Source organism: Elaeis guineensis, chromosome 7 (genome assembly GCF_000442705.2).
Source record: "Elaeis guineensis isolate ETL-2024a chromosome 7, EG11, whole genome shotgun sequence".
Taxonomy (NCBI): Eukaryota; Viridiplantae; Streptophyta; class Magnoliopsida; order Arecales; family Arecaceae; genus Elaeis; species Elaeis guineensis.
The window spans coordinates 89923117-89927897 of record NC_025999.2 but is presented as its reverse complement, the minus strand read 5'-3'; positions in this window follow the sequence as shown (position 1 = coordinate 89927897).

The window sequence follows — 4781 nt, the reverse complement described above, 5'->3', positions numbered from 1 at the left end:
AGATAATGTCGATCGAGGAGCAGTCTGTGCCTGCTGCTGGATAAGCTGAGCCACCACTTGACATACACCAGCAATGTTCGCCTGTGTGGCCGGTGCATCAGGATCCCGCTCAACTGGTTGATTGTCAGCTCCCCATGACGTCAATCTTGCTCCTCTTGATCCTCTTGTCCTAGCAGCCATATTTGCCAAGGTCTTGCCCTCCCTATCGCTCATCGCTTCCTATTCAAATACCAACATTATTACGTTATTTTATAACAGAGTTGCAGTACAGTTAATAATTTAAGTCAGAGTCTAACTATGCGTAATCTAACTACCCACTGTTACGTTTTAAGTTCTACCCTTGATTAAACCTATCGCTCTGATACCATAAAATGTCACGCCCCAAATCCGAGACATAACACGGCCATGCTACCAAGGGATGGACCCACGATAACACGAAGCCAAAATTCATCTTCTTAAATATAATAACAGGTGTATCACAAATAAATGTAATAATAAAGTTCAATTCAAATATTTAATTAAACCAAAACTGGTTCAGAGCATCTAAATCCAAAGATGAAATAATCCAAGTCTTAAAATTCATAATGATTACAATCCATAAACATAAACTGAATTCCTAGAGCAAAATTTTCAAGCTTGCTTTGCTGATCCCGAAGCCTGGATTCCCTTTCCTTCAGTCCTAGCCTTATTTCTCTGTACATAAAAAAGAAAACAAAAAGAATATGAGCTACACCAGCTCAGTAAGTAGACTTCCGCTTCCTTACCGGATCAAGCATAAGTTTTCTATGATAATGCATCATTTAGCAAATAACAATTATTGTAAAAATAAATATTTCATAGAGCATATAATAAAATAAGTTATAAGCTCATCATGCATGCATAAATCATGTATATTTCACAATTATGAATCGTAAATCATTTTCATCATGTATTCATGTCATGTTTAAAAATACTGCTCACAGACATTCGTGCTAAGGTCACTATTATACCCGTGACAGGGCCATGTTTCTTAATCGACAGAGTTCTTAATTCATGTGCCAACTTTATACCCGCTGGCAGGACCATGTTTCGTGTGGATGCTAGCTCCGGATGTCGACCTTCCCGAAGGGATTCATTCATAGCTATCTGAGAGCCTTTGAAATCATTTTATCTTTTTCTTAAAACATACATATACATAGATGGAAAAACCATGAAATTCATGCTTCATAATCATGCTATTTTCATAAGACATATTCATGAAATCAATGCTCATAACAAAACATGCTTTTTTCATATCACATATGCCGATCCTTATTTTATGAAAAATTATGATTTTATCAATAGCAATTCTTTACATAAAAGCATGATCATTTAAAAATAAATAAGGAGCATAAAATTCACTTACCTCGATCGTCCTGGACCTTTTTAATCTTCCTTAAAAGAATCGGACAGTCCTATTTAAAATATCAAATCATCAATAAATTTTATTTCATATATTTAATAAAATTATATAATATAAAGAAATGACCGATTTGATGATCAATCCAATATATCTCTCCCTTCGGCTCTAAACCGATTTAAGATCATAGGTCCCTAGGAGTGGAGAAGATAGCCTAATAGGGGATTCATAGGACTTCTTGGAGAGAGAATTTTTTTTTAGAGAGAGATAGTAGAGAGAGAAAGTGGAGAGAGAACGAATCCAATTCTAGAGAGAGAAAGACTTTAGAGAGGGATGAGAGAAACTTTCTTTTATGTGTATTATTATTTTTATTTTTATTATTATAAATATATATTTTTCTTTTCTTTTCTTTTTCTTCTTTTCTTTTCTTTTTTATTGTTATATAATTATTATTATTATTATATATATTTTTCTTTTCTTTTCTTTTTCTTCTTTTTTTTTCTTTTCTTTTTCCTTTTCCTTTTCTTTTTCTTTTCTTTTTCCTTTTCTTTTCTTTTTCTTTTCTTTTTCCTTCTCCTTTTCTTTTCTTTTTTTTTTCCCGTGGCCTTCTTTGGCCGGAACAGGGGACCTAGAGGTCCCCGTTCCTTAAACCGACCGTTCACGGCCGCACCTTGTCCGGCGGTGGCCGGCGGCAAGGGCGACCTTCCCCCGAGTTCGAAGGGGCTAGAATCGGCGGTCGGTGGTGACCGTCGGTGCAGAAAAATCGGAGAAAAGAAGAGGCCGGATAGGGATTTTCTTTTCCGACAAAATTCGACGACACCTGTCGCCGGCAATCGTGTCCACAGGCACGGGAAAGAAGGGAGAGGAGAGAGGAAGAGGAAGGAGGTCTTACCACAACCTCCGATGACCCCCACCAGTGTGAAATTGCGGCAAGCACAGGTCGAGGGGCCGCGGCTTCAATCGAAAAAATCGGAGAAAAATTCCGACGATCGTCGGTGGCTGATGGATCTACTCTTAGAGGAGAGGAGGGGGGTTCTTATAGAGCTCGTTCTAGGGTCTTTTAATGGCCCTAGGACTCCGATTCTTGATCGGAATCGGGGAATAGGAAAACTCCGATCGGGAGTCTTCCTCCCTGTTTCTGTTTTTTTTTTTTTTTTTACTGGGCTTAGTAGGCCGGGTTATCACAATATGGAATAATATGTATACATTAAATTAAGAATCCAAATATTTAGAGAGAATTATATATTTTTTTTGTTTTGTTGGACTGAGCTAAAACACAAGTTTTATCATTTTGGAGAAGATGCTGACCTCCTCCAATTACTTCTTCGCGCATTCATTGTCAAACTATAATGTAGTAATCTCATGGGAGGGAGTTACAATAGGACATGATTTTTGATGAAAAAACTTTCAATGCAACATTTTGGCCAACTACAATTACAGTGATATCAACATGACTACCATGAGACAGTGGCTCAAATTCGAAGTTAGCCACGGCGCTATGGTAAAGATTGGAAGGATATTCTTTCCAATGGTTAATTGCTTGTCTATATATTTTTGAGGAAAGCATCAGAGTTTTAGATATAGATAATAATTTCCTTTTCCTCCCAATAATCCGGTTGGAGGCTAGTTTGGGCTCCAGAATGGAAATGGTCCCTCCCAAAAGTAGGCCACATGCACCGGACTCAAACTAAGAAATCAGCTTGCCATCCAATCCATTGATGCAAATTTTATATGAAACACTTGATGCGAGGTGTGTCCACTAAGGTACTTCAATTGACAACCAATCACAAACAAGAAAGCCTAATTTGAACCATCTCACATATGAATTAACATGCATAAATAATAACTAAAGAAAACGACATCTAACACCATAGTGCAGAGCAAACACATCACTCACGATCTTAAATCCACTAAAAACATGGACAAGGAGTGGAGATAAAACAACATTCTCCAAACCGATAGCCATACAAGATAAGCATTGCATGCGTAACATTGTTGTCTTCTGTTTCCTTACTTAAACGCAGTGGATCTATACAAAATCTATGTGTTTTCAAATATTCCTCAATCAGATTGCTTAGCTCACCCCACCTAATGTGGTGAAACATTTAATTCTTTTAAGCAAAGTTTGGATACCCCATTGGGTTGACCTGGGAGTTGAAAAGGTGAGCTTCAACCAATGGTTTTCTAGGTTGAACTGATGTATATAACCACTTTGGTTGGCCGTGATTTGGCTAGATTTTGGGATTGACTAAGTTTAGTCTTCTAATCATAAGTCATGGACTTCTCAATCACACAATGCCTTTTCATATCTATGATTTATTTATTATTATTTTTTTAAATAGTACATGCGGACGATCACACCACTCTGGTATGAGAGCAACTCAGAAATTAGAGTACCAAAGATCCTGCAGCTCCAGCGTGCAGCTCTCGCTCCATCGCCAATTACAGTCTCTGGAGTGCTCCACTACATACGATGCAATCCAATCTACTGTACTATTTACCTTTCAATAGACATACTGCACCACCACCAACGCAAAGAGGTGAAGTGCAGTTCTGATGTCAGAGAGGAGCAGATGGGTTTTCGGTTGCCTTGTGCTATCATAAATCCATCCAATGGTGGTAATAGAGTCTCCCTCAATAAAAATCCTCTCCGCATGTAACTCTTGTCTGACAAAGATAATATCCATCCAGAAGGCATGAAGCTCGACATTCGGGACCGAAGGCTCGAAAATAGGAGCCTTCGGCCGCCAGAAGCCTGGCATCTAGACTACAGATGACAAACCCCGTATCATCCGTTCCATCCCTGCATTGCTATCAAAGTTTACCTTGACAAACCTCGAAAGAAGAGACTTTTGGGATATATTTATTTATTTACCTTAAAGACTAGTTTAAATGAAGCCTTTGCAAATGATGGTCACTAAATATTCAACAACTCATGTGCATATTGCTTGATTTGATGGACAATTGGCAAATTTAGTAATACATAAATTTTGTTAGGAAAAGCTTTTCTTCTATATCTAGATATTGTATATAAAATAATTAGATATTTGAATAAAAGAAGATACCAATAATAGTTATCTTTTATATTCTTTTGGCCAGCAGGACTAAGGTGAGTTATTTAGCAGACGTCTCCTATTGGGAGAATTCTCCGGTTCAAACCTATGTGGTGGGTCGTGAATAATAAATTTTTTCTATCAACAGGAAATACTTTACTCTCTTTATCCTTCTCTCCTCCTTAATCCTTATCTCCTTTCTCTGTACTTCTAGTTCAAGGGAATACTTTACTCTCTTTATCCTTCTCTCCTCCTTAATCCTTATCTCCTTTCTCTGTACTTCTAGTTCAAGTTAAGCCTCCCAAAATCTTTTCTCGGAAAACATGAAACACAGGCCTGCCAACATTTCC